Genomic DNA, 19745 nt, shown 5'->3' on the forward strand with positions numbered 1-19745 from the left:
CCTGCCCCCGCCCCTGCTTTCCCTACTTTCTTGCCCACCCACTGGCTGCTCTGCACCATATGGCTCCCATACCCACATCCATACCCACAATACCATAACCACACACACACACATCCCCACAAACCCTCATACCTACCTACTCACAGCTTCCCACAAACCCCACACCCACCCATACCCCCGAACAGTCCTGCACACCCCACACAGTATATTAGTAAGACTTAATTTTGAGCTATTATGCAATCACTTCTACATATACAGCACAAACACACACAAATCATGAAAAAAATATATTTTTCAATTAAATTAAAATATATTATTATGGGTGTTTGATTTCTAGTATACAATTTGGAAATATATAATTTTTTCCCTAAGATGGCAAACCCTCTTCCCCAGAGGCAAAGGTCAGAGGTTAGGGGCAGGACTTCTGGTCCCAAGATAGAGACCAGGGGTGGTGTACCTGTCAAGGGGTGGGGCTACCCATGCAGCCGAGAGCTTGCCAAAACTCGGTAAGTGGCCCTCCACCCAAAATAATTGCCCACCCCTGCTCTAATCATTTTCATGGTGGCTATTCAGAGCACTGTTGCATCCATGAAACTGACAAAATGGGAATCATACTCACTGGTACAGCCATCATCTTCATCCTCCATCACCCTGCTAAAATTAATCTTCCTGTTAGCATATGCCTGGAAAACTGTTCTAATGTTCTACTACCACAATAATTATTGTTCCCTGGGAACATTAGTTTCAAATATATGTTCAAATATACCTAAGATAAAATCCTTTTTTTCCCCACCATAAATTCAAAGAAAAGCAAACAGATCATTAATACAGAAAACCTTACACAGTCAATCCTCACTCTTGAGAATGGTCCCACTGAAATCTCTGTGATCGCTCATGAGTAAGAGTTGCAAGTTTAGACACCAACAAATAAATATCAGTATGAGTACACTGGAACATTTAACAATGAAATTGATTCTCTTATTCTTTCTGGATGTTTTTCTATATAGTACTTATGAAGTCTGATCAGTTCTATTATCCCAATAGGAACTGCAAACATCAGAACAAATTAAAACAACTTCAAATTAAATGAAAAATGAGTGAAGATTGGTAAAGAGGATAAAGCAAACTTAGTAGCTTTTTGGCACAAAATCATGGATCCAACTGACTTCTACAATGAAACCTAGCAGTAGGGGTAGAGGAGGGAACAGAAAACTGCCAGATGGATATGAGGCAGAAATATAAATTGCAAGGTGTTTTCAGAGGATTTCAAAACCAAAACAGAATTAAATTAAGCACACAGTCTGAACTTGAAGTCAATGCAATTGAATCAGAGTTATCTTGGCAATCATTAAGATAAGGAGCTTAGTGAATAACTGTTCATCAGGGCACCCCCAGGGAAGACCAGGGCCAATGGATACAAACTCCTGGAAGCCCGCTTCAAGCTTAATACCAGGAAACCTCCTTCACAGTCAGGGTGTCCAGACTGTGGAATAAACTCCCTCCAGAGGTGGTGTAGTCACCTACCCTGGAGGTTTTCAAGAGGAGACTAGACAGTCACATCGCTGGGGTCACCCAACCCCAGTTGTCTTTCCTGCCTAAAGCGGTGGGGCTGGACCGGATGATCTGCAAGGTCTCTTCCAGCCCCAAAACAATCTATGAATCACTATCAGAGCGTATTTCTTTAGAGAAAGCTTTAAAAAAGTATGGGAATTCCGTTAATTGGATTATCTACTCACTACTACTTAGCAAAAGCTTCAGGGGATGTACTCTGCGAGTCATCTACAGCACTGACAAAGTTTGGAAGGTCTGCACCTCATCTTTTAATTTAGCATGTGGATATCTGATTGACAATATTTAATTTCCTACACAGTCAGTGTGTCAGGCACAGTACCTTTCCCTGGATAAGTCATGTGGCAGAGAACAGAGCTGGGCTATGGTGTCAGTTGCAGAGTTTCGGCAAGGAACTGTCTAATGCTCATAGTCTAAATGTGAGAAACTGACAAGGTGGTGAGCTACAGGACACACTCATGTTTGCAATAATCTAAATCAATAAACTTGATGTTTGTGAAAGATTTTGTCACTGTAGAAGGAGCCCAAGGAAAGGTGGGTGGCTACAGAGTTGTTTAACAGTGTAACAATTGTTTTGCACTCTTATGATTTCTAGATAATAAATGTTGCCCCATAAATTATAAAAAAACCCTGAGACTTATTGCTTTTTTATAATCCTTTATCAAGTCTCTGGGAATATAGTACTTTTTGCCTACAAATCTATCCAGTATATATGATGTCAAAACTCTTAATTTTAGGTTATTCTCATCTTCATTGTCTTTTTCCTGTGTTGTTTGCTTGTTTTTTCTACTTCATATCTTACTGCCTTGTAACAAACCTGTTTATTAATGGAACTGGTGCTATCTACAGATGCTGGGTGGCATTCTGTTTCCCCTTTTGCGTCTACATCATAGCTTTCTAGATGCATAAGTAGTCTTTCTGGAACTTACACACAGGTAGTGATTCTATTACCAATGCCTAACCTGTGCCCTGGTGATTAGAGCACTCTGCTGGGAAATCAGGGAGTTGCAGGTAGGTCCAAACCCTGGGCAAGTGGGGCCCAGATCATAAATTTCTTGTTTTCTGAGAGAGTGCCCTAAGTGCACTGCTATTGGAGTTAAAATGTGGGAGGGTCCAAAAACTCCATTTTTCTGGGACTTGGTTCAGATACACCTATGTGCATACGCAGCCAGTGTGTGGCCCTACTGCATAAGCTCAATTTACACATTTTCACATCCACAACATAAAGGCAAGGTCAAAAATGGCCATGCAGACAGCTAGAAACCTGCTATTTAGATACACAGAGGGAATTAGAATTCCACCCTTTACTATCAGTGGTCTAAAAGTTTGCACAGCTTTAAACCATTGGCTCTGAAAGGTACTATGTTCGAAGTCTGCCTTGGAATAAATTCTGATATTTATTTACTTATTAATTTTTATTGTATTTTTTATGTAACACTCACATACACACTTGGGTTGTATATTGTGCTTTTTTGTTATGGGTTTTTTTATGTGGTCAAGATGGTCCCTGTTTTGGCCATGTGCTCAGCACATGGCAAGCTGGAGCCTGTTTCTGGGGAAAATGCGTAAAACCCTCTGGCCTTATTGGCTAGGGAAAGCAGAGGATTCTTCAAGCTGATTGGTTGGCCGAGGAACTGGAGTGTGGCACTCCATGACAGGACAAGGGCAGGGTGATGTTATGCAAAGGAATACAAGGTGAGCTAGGCTGCTAGGAACTGCTCAAGAGTGAAGTCTCCTCCAAGGGAGAAGGAGTTTGCAGATAGTGGAAAGGGAAGCTCAGGCCATATAATCCAGCCCAGAAGTTTTGGGGTGCGTGCATGCTGTCTGGAGCTGCAGTCACTCCACCCCTTTGCCCCGCCTTCCCCCCACCACATACATGCAGCCTGTCTGTGGGAGCAAAGATTGGCATGCTACCATTCCTCCAAGAGCAACAAGGGGTCCCCTGTACTGGAGAAGGACCCAAGCTCTCTAGCAGCATCCCCTGGTGCAGTATAATCTATAGACTATGTCTTGTAGTTAGTAGTGTTTTACATTGCATTTGGTGTTTTAATCTGTACTCTGTAATCTGTCTTTTGTGTTTACACTGCTTGCAGGAGGGTTTTTTTGTTTGTTTGTTTGTTTGTTTTTTTGTTTATGCTGGACACTTTAATTCATTTAGTATTTCCCAGGTGGTCTGAGTGGGGGCTTGAGCCAAGGTAAATTATATTCAGTACCCCAAAATTGAACCCAGCCTTTGTTGTTGCTGACTGGTGCCTGCCAGAAGGGTTACATTTATTTATTTAGAAGTTTCAGCCAAAACAGTTCAGCTGTTTCTGATAAAGTATGGTGTTTTGCCAATGTCAAAAAACACAAACAATTGAAACAAAAAAGCAATAATAAGACCTGTTAACTTCAAATGCTATAAGCAAGTATCCAAATGTAGGCTTATTAATTCGTAGAGTGCTAAAATGGACATTAGGCAGAAACATGAACTGTATAAGATGTCTTGATTAGATTTTAGAGCTAAAGCAATGTCCTAGTTCTCGTAACCAAAAAAAAAAAAAAAAAAAAATCAGTAGTAGCTAGTGAAACAGTATTATTAACAGTCTAAAATAATTAGAAGTGAAAACTCTCCATTAAGTTAACAGTATTAACTCTCCAGCTCTGCTATTATTCAGAGAAATCAAACTTTGCCCGGTATGTTGGATGTGGCACAACATACATTCCACATTTTGTATAAATCCCATTAAAATTATAAGGAGCTCTCAACCTGGCTAATTTGCACTCCATTAACATGCTGGCATTGCCGTATTTGGGGAAACCAACACTTAACAGAATAATTATTGTCCTATGCCTGTGAAGTTCAAATCAACATGATGGTTTGTTTGTTTTTCCATCCAAAAAATTTGGGGCATATTGCATCACGTTATATTTACTGTTGTAGAAGATCCCTGTAAACCCTGTAAAAGATCCCTGTAAACCTCTTTGCTATTAATCATATTTATTAGTGGCAAAGTTAAGTCACTGTTTATTGATGGATGACCCAAAACAGAAGTCATAATATGAATTCCAGCTATGCAGGAGTGAGAGAGATGTAAGAAAGAGTTATGTCTCCTGTTCCCTGTAAACAGCCCACTTCCAGATCAAAGAAAGGGAAGCAAGTTTCACACTACCAATGCATCCCCCCTCCTGCTATTCACATGAGCAAAATAGTATGGTATGACTGTGAGTGGAGCCATGATTCATACTTTCCCAACCAATGCACAAATAAACTGACACAGTGGGAAATAACTGTATCTATTAAAGACCCATAAGACACTACTTCCTTGCTAGATAAAATCTTCGGAAGAAAAGGAGAATGTCCTAGACTGGAAAAGCTTTGACATAGGCCTCCATATAAATGTATGGTCTGGAGATTAGTCTAGCTGTAAATGTGTTTAGTACAATATGAGGGTTTTTTAATATTTCTATTTACTTGGCATTACTGTGGAGTGACTAATTTATAAGGAAGCAGCAATACTGTAATGATGCTTCAAGCAAGAATTTAGGCGACTGCCCTCTGAGCTGCCAAATAGATTTCTAGGGAAATCAGCCTCTAGATGGATGGCCTTTTCATACCTTCTGCTTTCTCCACAGACCCCAGTAGGGAAGAATGGTGTACTAACAAATTCTGGCATGTACAAAGTAATCCTGTCTTCTTTGGGCACAGGAGAGTCAGCCCTAGAGAGGTTAAGCAACTTCTCAGGAGGCTCTGAAGTCAAGTAGATTTGGGATGAGAGGTGAAGTCAGGATATCTGTGACTAATCTGGTTTTGACAACCATTTGGAATCCATTCTAACTGAAGAGAATCATAGAAAATTAGAGTTGGAAGGGACCTCTGAAGGTGATCTAGTTCAACCCCCTGTTCAAAGCAGGACCATTCCTACCTATATTATCCCAGCCAAGACTTTATCTATCTAGGCCTTAAAAACCTCCAAGGATTCTACAACCTCTCTGGGTAACCTATTCCAGTGTTTCACTACCCTCCAGGTGTGTCTACACATCACCATATGGCGACATTGTTACTGCGCCGCGCTTTAATACTTCCTTTTAGAAATACTTTAGTACTTCCTTCTGGCAGTAACCACACATACAGCATCATACAGGCAGCACACACTTGAATTTTCCTGCTACATTGCCGCAGCAGTGCGCAATAAGTGGGGAGCGGGCCACTACTGTGACATAGCTAGTGATCACGTGTAGACCCATGTGATTGCTATGTCACTGTATCACACCATACAGTGACATAGTGTGTTGCTACGTTGCCTTAGGGCGATGTGTAGACACGTCCTCCTCATGAGAGTGTTTTTCCTAAAATCTGACGTAAACTTCCCTTGCTGCAACTTGAGACCATTGCTCCTTGTTCCCATCTCCCATCACTGAAAATAGTCTATTTTCCAAAGAGAAAATGAGTCTTTCAGTTCACATCAATTAGAATTGAACTGTGTCCCTGCTATGTGACATTTTGCTGTAGTCTCTTCTGTGTTTCATTTAAGCATAGTTTCTCCTTTCTCACAGTTTAGCATTCTGTAATTCAGAGATATGTTTCTATGCAGAAGAAATTCAACAACAAAAAAACCCAAGAGCAAAATATATTTGCTCACAGGACATCTCATCAGTCATGGCATCTGGGTACCTAAGAAATAAACATGCCTTAAAAAAAAACAGAGATGAGAATGAAGATATACAGGGCAGGTGCAGAACTAAAAAGCAAATAAATAAGTAAATAAAAGTCTGATTACCCAACAAGCAATAAATAAAAACAGCATCCTTCCAAGAGTATGAAAAGAAAAGGACAACAAGAACATCTTGATTCTCTTAGGAAGAATGCCATGAATGAACTCTGCATTGCATTTAACACAGTACTTGCCAAAGTCTGAAGTCCTTATTCTGTAACCAGGAAAAAATAAACAAATAAAACTCCTAACAGTTTACAGTTTTAGATCAAGTTGTGCCTTACGTTTTCTCATTCTAAATCATTATCCCTGTGAAAGTGGAGCTATAGAGTTGTGGGTAGTACTCCCTTTACAACATAGTACTCCCTTTCCAACACTCCTTCTGACCCCACATTCAAGAGTTTCTCCACCATGTGCAGATACACAGAAAAGATACTGTGTTCCCTCTGAAACATGTTGGTGTCATTGTGTGGATTACAAATGCTTATCGAAAGAATAAATACATGTTTAGTGTTCTCTCTTACTGAACTACAATTTTTGTAGCAATCAGCATATTCTTCCTGGTTACTTAAGTATAAAGCTGGTGTATGGGAGAGAAGAATCAAGCTACATGTATGCGTACGTGTGTGTGTGTGTGTGTGTGTGTGTGCGCGTGTATTAACAGACACACACACACACGGGTGCTGATTTTCTAACAGCCATTTTTTCCTTAAGAAATTACTTATAGCACTTACATTTTACTCAGCCTATAAGTAAATTGTGAGTATAGGCAGTGACACAGACATCAGATACCTGAATTTCTTGGTGAACACAATCCTGGAGCATGAAACATTTCACATGTGTTGGTATAGTTGCCATCTTGAACATAATTAACTTAGCTGACATTTTTGTTTCAGGTTACAAAAGGTTAAGGAAGGGTGTGTACGTGTGTGTATGGGGGGGGGCGGGGGGAGCTTTCACATAATTCTTTTTAAATGTGGGCTGAAATCCTGGCCTTTCTGAAACAAATGTCTTTAACCATTAGTCACCAGATTACAAGACTGGCAACATTGGAGATTCACTGGGAAAAGTCCTGCACCTGATGATGACCTGATGATGACCACATGTGGTTCCAAATGAGGGTGCAAGCCCCTGACAGTCAGACACAGTCCCAGTCCTTAAACTTACATATTACAAAAATGGTCAAGGGTAATATCATGGGAAGCAATAGGGTACTAAAGGGGAAGAGTGCTCCAATCCTTTTACAGCACAAGCAGGTTTGCTTGAAACTTTCAGTTGGAACAAGTCATGGGCAGTTTCAAAACTGACATGGAGCAGGCAGAGCACCAGTTATTATAAATGGAGGCAATGACTGCTATATGGAAGATGCTGTGATATTAATTTCTACTAAAAACCTTGTTTCTGGTTTCCTAAAATCATATTATTCAGTTGAAATTTTCTGTTTCAAGCTTTTGTAACTTTCAGCTAAAGCTGTTCAGCTCCTATCAAACACAATGTAAAGGGAAAATACTTTCTTTTTTTCCCATATTTAAAAAAAATCTTTTATGTCTCCTGGACAAAATCTAAGAACCCTTTGCTTTGAAGAAAGGATCTAGGGAAATACAAGCCAGTCAGTGTAGCCCAGGGGAGACCAAAGTCTGGCCTGCAGACTGAATTGGGCCCACAGTGGACTTCATTTCCCAGCAGCCTCTGCCCATGTTGCTGCTGCCAGTTTCCATGGAGACCCCAGCAAGGAGGGGCCATGACAGCGTGGGGTCAGGGTTTCCGTGGAGACCGGCCCCAGCAGTGCTGGCAGGGCATGTGGCTGAGCAGGGTGCTGATCTGGGACCAAGATCTTGTGGCAATGACGGCGTGGTCTGGAGTCTGGACAGGGCTGTGATCCGCTGCCCACGTGCCACTACCTGGGGTGTGTGGGGAGAGGATCGCAGCTCTGCCTCAGCTCCGAACCATGCTATCACCAGTGCAAGATCCCAGCCCTGGCCCCAGAACAGCTCCCCATCCAGCCGCACACCTGTGGCTGGTCTCCATAAATACCTTGGCCCCGTGGTGTCACAGCCCCACTGCTGCTGGGGTCTCCATGCAAACTGGCTACAGCAACACAGGCAGGGTTTGCTGGGAAATAGAGTCCAGCTGCCAGCCGGATCTGCCATTTTGCCCACCCCTGGTCTAGCCTCGCTCCTCAGAGAGACTATAGAGCATCTCAACAAGGAATCCATTTCTAAGCTCCTAGAGGAGAACTAGAGGTAGTTGATAAGGAACATTCAACTTGGATTTGTCAAAAGCAAGTCATGTTTGGCCAACTTGATTTTCTTTCTTCTATGAAAAGGTCATGCTGGGCTTTATGGATGGGGAGGGGGAAGGGAGCAGTGAATATCATATAGCTTGACTTTAACAAGCTGTTTGAAACTGCCTCTCATGATATTCATTAGCTAGTTACAAAAAAAAAACAAACCAGAAACAAAAGAATTCAAACAAAAAAACTCGTTTAAATGGAACTATCATAAGGTGGATACATAACTAGTTGGCGAAATTAACTCAAATTAAGGCTTTGGGACCAGTGTTACGCCTCAGCTCTGTATTCTTGGGCAACCCTGGCACAGGATGCAGTCTGTCTGACTCACAAAGGATTCACCCCCCCCCTCCCTCCCCTCCTCTACCTAAACGAAACTGATTAAGATGCAGTGAGAGACGCACCTAAAACTCTCCAGATAAGGGTGATAAGACTGAACAACTGCCCTCGGTCTCATCTGCATCTGAGATGGAACCAGATGACCATTCATTTACATGAGAGATGGAAAACAGAAAGCCTGAAGCAGAGACTGCAGTGAATTCTGGGACCAGAGAAGCAGGAGAGCGCTGCATGATGGGGAATCTGTGCTTCCAATGTTAATTAACCCATGTTCACACACACCCAGCTCAGCATTTATCAGACCAGTTCTAATCTGGATTTGCTAAGGACTTTTCTTCCCCCAGACACACACACACAGCTCTAAGTTTAATAGGCATCTCGGGCCGTACATTCCCCGGTCCCACTATGGGAGGCCTATTTAAACTTGATTGACTAAAACTCTGTTGCCGGGTTAGGGAATGCTGAGGCAAGAGACCGAGTCTGAGGGGGTACGGGCAACATTTGAACAATGGTTAAGGGTTCATCACAGCATCCAACCTGCTGGAGCCCTAAACCCAGGTGTTGTCGTATCTTTCCCGAGACGACTGGTGGGAGTCCTCTCCACAAAAGGTTATGAGCACCCCAATAATTGCTTTAAGTCTGTTAAAAGACTATAGTAAAATCTGGAAAAGTCATGCTAAGCTGAGGCTTGTGCACAACAAGTAAAAATCCAAAATCCTGATACTGCAAGCTATCTATTGTTCCTGAAGAAACCATGAGATATCCCATCAGGATATCTGCCATCCATAGGAATCTCAAGCTGGCTCCCAAGTATTTGGGTTACTCCCTAATCTTAAGTGTTTCCTGATTATCAATCAGTTTCCTGAGATGGTCCAAACCAGATAACCCCTTGTCAATAGAAAAGACAATGATTTACACTACTGAGGGTGCTTCAAAGCAACTGAACTGAGGGTATAAAAATCTGTAAGTGTGTGTGCTTAAAAGAGAGAGAAAGAAAGAAAAAGAAGAAGCAGGAGGAAAGAGGGAGAAAGAAAGAAGAAGAAGAAAACTCCTGTGCTGACACCATCCCCTGTCGTTCTTGGGACGCTGGAAGAACAGATCGTCTCTCTCTTCAAGGATTGTGCTATGGACTGTGCCTGTCAGCTTTGCAGCCTGGGTACCGTGGACTCGGTGAGATTCCCAGCGTTCTCTCTTCTTTCTAGGCATAAACTTCTGAACCTGAACTGTATCAGTTAAGCTTGAGCTAAGTTTCCCCAAATACTTAGTGAAACCAGGGTAGTATTGTCATTGTTTGTGTTTGTTTTTCTTTTGCATGGCTATTACTACTAGTACTATTATATATTTCATATGCTTAGCAATAAATAACTTTTATAGGCAAACTGGTAGTAACTGGGTATATTTTTCCTTCTCTGCTTCTTTTTCCTCCTGTGCTCTGCAGCAACGCTTCTTTTACCTATGCTAAAGATCCCTGTGAAGCCCAAATTATTGTGGGGTCTGCTCATCAAGAGGCCAAAGATTGGAACATGCTGAGTTTGAAACACATAAGGGGATCAGCTTGTACAGGCTGATTGACCCAGTTTGACTCAGACGTGCCTTTATGAACTGAATGAGGGTGTCAGCTGGACACCCAGCCGGATTCAGAGGGATTCTGTTTACCTGTGTGCTTGTGTCTGACTGCATTTTATTGTTGCTCTTATGAACTGATTCTTGGCATATGAGGGTGTCAGCCTGTCCATGCTGATCAGCCCGGCCAGGTCAGGCGTGTCACGTTAACTTGTGTGTGTTTGTGTGTATGACTGATTTGGTGACTGGAGGAACCCAGTCCCATTGAGATTGAGTCCTGCAAGATAGCTCCACTGGGGGTGAGGGCTTGCAGAAGGGAGAAATACAGCTCTGTATAGTAACACAAGCAGCACATTGACAGAATCACCAAGTCCCTAGAAACTATCCCTAATAAATGAGCACACCCCAAAGTAATGAGCAAATTTGGTAACACCAGCTAGTCCTAATTAAATAACCAGGACAACAAAGCCTCCTTGAGATTGCAGGATTCAGCCTTTAAAACAAAGCCCTGGACAGCAGTAGGGTGTCTGTGTAAAGACTTTGTTGCTTGCTCCTTACCCCTCTACAGTTCCTTTATTCCCAGCTTGCCTTGAACTCCAGCACAGACTCCTGGCTTTCCTTAAATGCCAGCTTAGGCTCTCAGCTTGCCTGGAACTCTAGTCTTCACTCCTGGCTTGCCACAACCCTGACATGGACTTCTGGGTCCCTGTGTACCCAGTTTATAGACTTCACTTGATTGTTCAGGTATCCTTCCCCAACCACCCATGCTCTACTCCCTAACAGTTGGAACATCATGCTCAAAGAAGAGTTATCTCTGGTTTGATGTCTATTTGGGAATAAGTTTCAAGTGAGTTTCCCCTGAGGTCTGTTCTGGTTCTGGTACTGTTTAATCTCCATTAATGATTAGGAAGAAGGGATTGAGTGCAAACTTAGCAAAATTTTCTGTGACCCCAAGCTGGTTGGAGTTGCAAATATGCTTGAGGGTAGGATTAGGATTCAGAATGACTTAGATAAACTGAAAAAATGGTCCACATTAAATGACCAAAATGCAATAAGGACAAATGCAAAGTCCTGCATTAAAGATGGAACAATCTAATGCAAAAATACAGACTGGAAAACTGGCTAAGCTATGTAGGCCATGAGGCAAGCCACGAAGAGTTAAAAGCCTGGAAATCCTAAATTCTGCACAAGGCAGTAGTGTGCATCAGAACATTTGGGATCTGTTTAAGAACATCCTGAGATGGATGGAATTAGTATGAACTTTAATAGCATATAAAATAACAGGATGGTATGACCAAACCTTAAGCAATACATGCATAGGGGATGCTGTACTTGAATATATTCATTAATAAGTAAATTATAAAAGGTGTATGGCACCAAACATGATTGAGGATGAGGAAAGCTTGGAGAAGTGGAAACTTGGACAAACAATTAGGAAGGAGCTTAAGGGTATTTCTTAGGCATGCATGGATGCAATCAGGAAGGCCAACGCGCAGTTGGAGTTGCTGCTAGCAAGGGATGTGAACGATAACAAGAAGTGTTTCTACAAATATGTCAGCAAAAAACCAGAAGATCAGAGAAAGTGTGGGTCCCTTACTGATTGGGGGAGGCAAACTAGTAACTGAAAAGGCTGAAGTACTCAATGCTTTTTTCACCTCAGACTTCACAGGCAAGGTCAGCTCCAAGACTACTGCACCTGGCAGCATAGTTTGGGGAGTAGCAGTTGCAACAGTGGCAAAAGAACAGCTTAGGACTACTGAGAAAAGTTGGATGTGTACAAGTCCATGGGGCCAGGTGTAATGCACCCAAGGGTGTGGAGGGAGTTGGCCGATGTGATTGCAGAGCCAGTGGCCATTATCCTTGAAAACTCATGGCAATTGGGAGAAGTCTTGGAGGATTGGAAAAGGGAAAATATAGTGCCCAGCATCAAGAAAGAAAAGAAGGAGAATCTGGGGAACTACAGCCTGGTCCACCTCAACTCAGTCCCTGGAACAATCATGGAACAGATCATCTAGCAATCCATTTCTAAGCACTTGAAGGAGAAGGTGATAAGGAATAGACAGCATGGATTCATCCAGGACAAGTCATGCCTAACCAACCTGATTGTCTTCCATGATGAGATGACTAACTCTGTGGATGCAGGGAGAGCAATGGACATACTATACCAGGGGTTTTCAACCTTTTTTAATAAGTCTACCCCTGGCGGCCCCCTTTTTAGTAAGTGTACCCCAGGGGGAAAGTCGGGAGCACCCAGATGCAAGAGGGGAAGGGAGGGGGGCAGCAAGTGGCTAGACACGGAGCAGAAGTGCGGTGGGCTGCAGAGTGGTGGCAGCGCAATGTCTGTATGTCTCTGCTCTTGCCCCACCCCAGCCCTGCTCCTGTGAGGCAGCAGGTTGGGGTGGCAGCACTCTGACCCCACCTGCCCCCGTCTACCCCCTGGGACCTTTCTAAGTACCCCAGGGGTACGTGTACCCCCAGCTGACAAGCCCTTTACATTAGTAAGGCTTCTTATACGGTGTCCCACAACATTATTGAAAAAAGCTAAGGAAGTACAGGTTGGATGAATTGATTGCAAGGTGGATCGAAAATGGCTAAATCATCAGGCTCAAAGGGTAGTAATCTAATCAATGACTCAATGTGTAGCTGGCAGCCTCAAGGGTGTCCAGGGGTTGGTTCTGTGGCTGGTTTTGTTCAATGTCTTCATCAACGACCTGGAACATGGGATGGAGTGCACCCTCAGCAAGTTTGCAAATGGTACCAAGATGGGAAGGAGTAGTAGATACACTGGAGGGTAGGGCTAGGATTCAAAGAAACCACAATAAATTGGAGGATTGGACCAAAAGAAGTCTCATGAGGTTCAACAAGGACAAGTGCAAAGTCCTGCACTGAAGCCAGAACAATCCCATGTACCAGTACAAGCTGGTACTGACTGGCTAAGTAGCAGCTCTGCAAAAAGGGACTGGGGGGTTACAGTAGACAATAACTGAATATGGACCACCAGTGTCCCCTTATTGCAAAGAAAGCTAATATTATACTGGTCTGCATATCATTGCCAGATCAAGGGAAGTGAATATTCCCCTATATTCAGCACTTGTGAGGCCACATCTGGAGTACTGTGTTCAGTTTTGGGTCCCCCACTACAGAAATGATGTAGACAAGTTGGAGAGAGTCCAGTGGAGGGCAATGAAAATGGTTAGAGGGCTGGACATGTGACTTCTGCAGAAAGGCTGCGGGAACTGTTCTTATTTAGTCTAGAGAAGACAGATGGGATTTAATAGCAGCCTTCAACTACTCAGGAGGCTTGTCAGTGAGCCCCTAAAGGGCGTCAGCCCAAACAGGAGGGGAGTTCAGGACAAGTAGTTGCTCCTCAAAGGAGCGATCCTGGATGCACAAGCAAAGTATATTCCATCTTGGAGGAAAGGCAACAAAAGGGCACAGCAGCCCCTGTGGCTCTCCAGGGAATTAGTGGACCTCCTGTGTCTAAAAAGACAGACCGACAAAGGATGAAAGACTGGATCCACCTCCAAGGAGGAATATTCTGCACTGGTCCAGACCTGCAGGGAGTAAACCAGGAAAGCCAAGGCTGTGACGGAACTCCAACTAGCTACAAGTATCAAGGACAACAAAAAGTCCTTTTTTAGATATGTGGGGAGCCAGAGGGACATTGGACCCCTGCTAAACCAGATTGGACAACTGACAGCTGACTCCCAGGAAAAAGCCAACTTGCTAAATGGGTACTTTGCGTCGGTCTTTCACCAGTCCCATGGGATGCCCCTGCCCATTATGGGACAGAGAGGACCGGACAAGGGAGATTCCTTACCCTCCATCAACGCTGACTTTGTGAAGGAACACCTTGAGAGGCTGGATACCTTTAAGTCAGCTGGCCCTGACAGTTTACACCCCAGGGTACTCAAGGAGCTGGCTAGCATCATAGCTCAGCCCCTGGCATGGATCTTCGAGAACTCCTGGTGCTCAGGTGAAGTGCCCGAAGATTGGAAGAAGGCCAATGTGGTGCCTATCTTCAAGAAAGGGAGGAAAGTGGATCCGGCAAACTACAAGCCCATCAGCCTGACCTCTATCATAGCAGTTTCATAGCAGCTTCGGGTCAGAAGGGACCTGAACAGATCATCTAAGCTGACCCCCACCACTGGCAGGAGCACACACTGGGATCACACGACCCCAGACAGGTGTTCATCCAACTTCTTTTTGAATTTACCCAAGGTAGGAGTGAGGACCACTTCCCTAGGAAGTTGGTTCCAGATCCTAGCCACCCGAACAGTGAAATAGTGCCTCCTAATCTCTAACCTGAATCCCTCCAGCAGCTTCTGACCATTGTTCCTCGTCACCCCAGGTGTTGCTAGGGGGAATAGGGCCCTTCCTATTTGCTGCTGATCTCCCCTAACGAGTTTGTAGGCAGCCACCAAATCTCCCCTCAGCCTCTACTTGCTGAGGCTGAACAGGTTCAGGTCCCTCAGCCTCTCCTCATAGCGCCTGCCCTGTTGCCCTCCAGCCAAGTGGGTGACCCTCCTCTGAACCCTCTCAAGGCAGGCCACATCCTTCTTAAAGTGCGGTGCCCGGAACTGGACACAGTACCCCAATTATGGCCTATCCTGGGGAAGGTCTTAGAAAAGATTATTAAAAAGGCAATTCTTAACAGACTGGCCAATGGCAACATCCTGAGGGATAGCCAGCATGAGTTTGTTGCAGCTAGGTCTTCCTTGACCAATCTTATTTCCTTTTATGACCAGGTGACCTATCACCTTGACAAGGGAGAATAGATTGATGTCATATATCTTGACTTTAAAAAAGCCTTTGTTTTGGTAGCCCCTGATCACCTCTTAGTAAAACTGGCTAACTGTGGCCTTGACCTCACCACGATCTGCTGGCTGGGGAATTGGCTCCATGCCCAGAGAGTAGTAGCTGATGGAAGTCAATCGTTGTGGTACGCTGTGACCAGTGGGGTCCCTCAAGGCTCTGTCCTTGGGCCTACACTATTCAACATCTTCATTAATGATGTGGACATTGGTATCAGAAGTGGACTGCCCAAGTTTGTGGACAACGCCAAACTCTGGGGTAAAGCGTCCACACCTGAGGACAGGAGGGTGACCCAGGGGACAGGCTCAGGAAATGGGCAGACGAGAACCTGATGGTGTTTAACACCAAAAAATGCAAGGTTCTCCACCTTGGGAAGAAAAACCCGCAGCATGCTTATAGGCTCAGCAGTGCTACGCTGGCTAGCACTACGGATGAATGGGACTTGGGGGTCTTGATTGACCACAAGATGAACATGAGCCTTCAATGTGATGCTGCAGCTAGTAAAGCAAGCAAAACGCTGGCTTGCATCCATAGATGCTTCTCAAGCAAATCCCAGGACATCATTCTCCCACTGTACCGAGCCTTGGTGAGGCCACAGCTGGAGTACTGCGTCCAGTTTTGGGCTCCACAATTCAAAAAGGATGTGGAGAAGCTTGAGAGACTGCAGAGCAGAGCTACACACATGATCAAGGGTCAGGAAAACAGACCTTATGATGAGAGACTGAGAGCCATGGGACTCTTCAGCCTGGAAAAGCACAGGCTCAGGGGCGATTTAGTGGCCACCTATAAGTTTATCGGGGTGCTCACCAGGATCTGGGGGAATGCCTGTTAACCAGCGCGCCCCAAGGGATGACAAGATCGAATGGTCACAAACTCCTCCATGACTGTTTCAGACTGGTCCTAAGGAAGAACTTCTTTACTGTCTGAGCCCCTAAGGTTTGGAATAGACTGCCACCGGAGGTGGTTCAAGCACCTACTTTGAATGCCTTCAAGAGACAATTGGATGTTTATCTTGCTGGGATCCTATGATCCCTGCTGACTTCCTGCCCGTGGGTCAGGGGGCTGGAATCGATGATCTTCCGAGGTCCCTTCCAGCCCTAATGTCTATGAAATCTATGAAAGCTGCATGAAGGGTGGTTCCAAAAAGGATGGAGCTAGACTGTTCTCAGTGGTGGCTGATGACAGAACAAGAAGCAAAGGTCTCAAGTTGCATCAAGGGAAGTTTATGCTAGATATTAGTAAAAAACCCTCTTTCATTAGGAAGGTAGTAAAGCACAGGAACAGGCTACCCAGAGAAGTTTGGAATTTCCATTCTTGGAGGTTTTTAAGACCTGGGTAGGCTCAGGTGATTTAGTTCAGGATGGTCCTGCTTTGAGCAGGGGGTTAGATTAAATGACCTCCTGACCTTCCAACCCTAATTTTCTATGCTTCTATGATTCTATGAAAGCATGTAGAAAAATACAGCCAAAACTGGATACAACAGACATAAAGGCAAAGTATAAAGATCTTTAATTAGCAAGTAGTAATATACAATGATGTGTGCTTGACATTAGAAGTGCTTATAATTATAATAGAACAGAAATACACTTGGATTTGTGTTTAACCCTGCATTATCCCCGCTATCTGTCAGTCTGATCACCTGGCTAAGGCTAAATTTCTACCGACAGAATAGCTGCCATGCGGTTATGCTGCACTAGGACCAAGTGGGTTCCTGGAGGCAATCACAAGCTGCAGTACTTCAGAAAGACCCAGTGATTATAATAAACCACAAGATGAATAAGAGTCAACAGTGTGCATTTGTTACAAAAAAATAAATAAAAACATACTTGTTGTATTAATAAGAATGATGGCTAGAAAATTACATTTAGAGGGTTGCTTTTAGGATGTGACTTATAGGTAGAGTAGATAAGCACTGGAACAATGGTCCAGGGCAATGGCAAGGGTTAAGTGGTTTCTAAAAGCCTGTTTGTGACGGTTTCCTTCAAGACCCACTGTGTTTGGAGCCGGCAAACACACAGGCTGGGGACTGAAGACATGTACCACAGGGTAAACTGGGTACACAGGGAGCCAGGAGTTCCTGAAAATCCCCAGATATGAACAGACCCATAACATGAGATAAGGTGGCATTAGGTCACAGTGCCCAACTGCAAAGCCCTTGGAATTTCCGATTTTGGTGGATGGAACAAATTAAGATACCGGTAATGAGCAAATTAATATGTGTTCATGTGATGAGTTTGTTGGAACAAAGGAATATGTCCACAGGACAGAACATGAACAGTATGGCGACCACAGGGAGACCAATGCCTGGAGATGAAGAGTCAAAAGAGAAAAAGAACACAAAAGGAAGGATTTCAGAGCAGCAAAGGCTCCCTGATGGAACCTGAGGCCACAATGACCAGCCCCTCTCACCCACCCCATTGCCCCCCACAAGTGGGATAGGTACATCTGGCCAGTACATGAGCTTCACCCTGTGGTTCTTTGTTGAATGTCAGCAGTCAGCAGCCTGGCGGTCAAAGGCCTCAGCCTACCTCTCCCAGTGGGCCTCGGCCGTCGACTTCCAGGCTGCTGACATTCAAGAAAGAACCACAGGGTGAGGCTCACATACTGGCCAGACATACCTTTCCTCTATGAACCCTAGGACTCATAGATATAGAACTGGGGAGAGGGGGTATTTTGTTTGTCTTGCCTGAATTATTCTTATCTGCTATCACTGTGTATCAGTAAAATTTGCCTACTATCGAATAGAGAAGTCATGGTTGGTCTGAAGGTTTGGGTTTGCCCAGAACAAGGTAACTGGGTCATAAATCCAGTGCCAACAAGGAGTATCAGCTGCAAGTCAGGAAATGTGATTCTTTTACTTTACTCGGGATTAGTGAGGCCTTAACTGGAGTACTGTGCTCCACTTTGGGCACCACATTTCAGGAAGTAAAATAAAATTGGATTAGTTTAGCAGAGAGTGGCAATGATGATTACAGGTCTAAGAAATATGGGTTACATGAAAAAATTGGAAGAACTGGGAATATTTAATTTGGAGAAGAGATTAAAGTAAAATTTCATAACAGTCTTCAAATACCTGAAAGGTGGTTACAAAAAGATGGTGATGGACTATTCTCAGTAGTGACAGGACACAGGAAAAGGAGTAGCAGTTTTAAATTGTAACAAAGGGAATTTAGATTGGATATCAGGACAAATTTTATAACTCTGAGGGTGGTTAGTCATTGGAATAGATTACTTCAAGAGAACATGGAATCTCCATCCTTAAACATTTTAGAAGCAGATTAGACAAAGACTTGGATGAAATGATTTAGTCAGATGATCCTTCCCTGACCAGAGGGTTGAATTAGATGACCTCCTGAGGTCCATTCCAGACCTTCATTCTATTACTTGAAATTTTGCATAGTATAATTCAAGAATAAGAAATGTGCCCTCTTATGCTTCAGTGAAAATTTAGCAATGTTAGAAGCCGCTGAGAAATCTGAGTTTGTACACATTCAGTAGAGCTTTGTGAAGAGTTTAGCAGGGTGGTTCTCATTTGGAATCCACAAGAGCCTTTCAGGGGTGCTGCAGCACAGGCACTGCCACTAATGTTGCATCTGGGTGAAACAACCTTGTGTACCTCATGTGGAGCTAGACCATGAAGTTCTGCAGCAGGAATGCACACTCCTGCCTCCATTAAGTCCTTCCCAGTCCAACTCTGCATGCTATTCCTGGAAACAGAAACAGGTCTCACATGAGACAGGAAACAGAACTGTCTCACATGCCTCTGGCATGAGCTTCTGCTGAAGCCCTTTTCACCCTGGCTTGGCACACAGGACAGGTCCACCTGGCCACAGAGGTGGCAGCATCACCCTGACTGAGACCCACTGAGGTACCACAACAGTGGCTCTCAACTTGGGTACCACCAAATTCAAAACAGCTATGGAGGGCTGCTCTGAATTTGAAAAGGTTGAGAATCACTGGTTTAGCAGCAACATTTTCTAAAGATTCTGCTGGCTCTGAGCATGGCCCTTTCCCTTGAAATGTTCATCTGTTGACAAAATCATATCTATACCAAACCCACAGGATAAATAAACTTGTCCTATCTTCTACCTGCAGGAGAAGAATAGGACTTCCCCTGCAATTGCCAGGGGACTTGGTTGAATCAGGCCCTGGAATTCACAGCTCCTCTTGCTGAGATTCAGGCAATTGCAGAAAAGGAGAAGGATGAAGAGTGTGGAGAAATGGAGGTCTGCAGGGAAAGAGTTGAAAACATGAACCATTCAGCAAGGAGTCTGGGCAGTAAGAGATGGGTGCCAGACCAGATAGGAGTGAAAAGAAGGAGCCAGGAGTAAAGATAGAAGATGAGAGAGATATTAAAAAGGAAGGGGCAGATGGGCAGGAGCAAGGAAATGGGGCAAAAGGAAAGAATGCTGGGCATGTACAGGCATTAGGAAGAACGGGCTTAAGGAACAGTAAGAGAGAAAAAGAGAAAATGA

General features: G+C 44.0%; 1 protein-coding gene across 1 annotated transcript in view; it reads right to left on the reverse strand.

Annotated features, from left to right (window-relative positions):
• The window catches only part of SYNE1 (spectrin repeat containing nuclear envelope protein 1), a 535576-nt gene that overhangs the window by 445818 nt on the left and 70013 nt on the right, over positions 1-19745 (reverse strand). The gene's annotated exons all lie outside the window — the stretch shown is intronic.

This window comes from Alligator mississippiensis, chromosome 1 (genome assembly GCF_030867095.1).
Source record: "Alligator mississippiensis isolate rAllMis1 chromosome 1, rAllMis1, whole genome shotgun sequence".
NCBI classification, from domain to species: Eukaryota; Metazoa; Chordata; order Crocodylia; family Alligatoridae; genus Alligator; species Alligator mississippiensis.